Source organism: Penaeus monodon, chromosome 20, assembly GCF_015228065.2.
Source record: "Penaeus monodon isolate SGIC_2016 chromosome 20, NSTDA_Pmon_1, whole genome shotgun sequence".
Taxonomy (NCBI): Eukaryota; Metazoa; Arthropoda; class Malacostraca; order Decapoda; family Penaeidae; genus Penaeus; species Penaeus monodon.
In genome coordinates this window covers 21,053,014-21,053,288 of record NC_051405.1, presented here as the reverse complement: position 1 = coordinate 21,053,288, position 275 = coordinate 21,053,014, and the positions used below count along the sequence as shown (strand labels likewise).

General features: G+C 50.2%; 1 protein-coding gene across 1 annotated transcript in view; it reads left to right on the top strand.

Annotated features, from left to right (window-relative positions):
• LOC119585701 (multiple epidermal growth factor-like domains protein 6) overlaps window positions 1–275 on the top strand; it is a gene marked incomplete in the record, with an annotated part of 104,852 nt that overhangs the window by 41,218 nt on the left and 63,359 nt on the right.

Here is a 275-nt window from a genome sequence, read left to right as displayed (position 1 = left end):
CTTAAAAAAAAAATCCTTTTAAGTTATCAACAGATCCGGTTAGTCCCCATGACTGACAAGAGTCGCGTGGCACTCAAAGCTGTCACTCGGAACTAAAGAGGCATTAGGCATACGTCAGGCAGACGTCAGGCATACCCCTTCAAGCACTTACCATGCACGGGGCAGGTAGAGGGATGCTGTCATGGTGGACGCTCTGTATGATTGAGAACATGGAAAGTGCATTGCTATGGAGAGGGTGTTGTGGTTGGGTGATTGGGGGCCATGAGCGGGGAGGT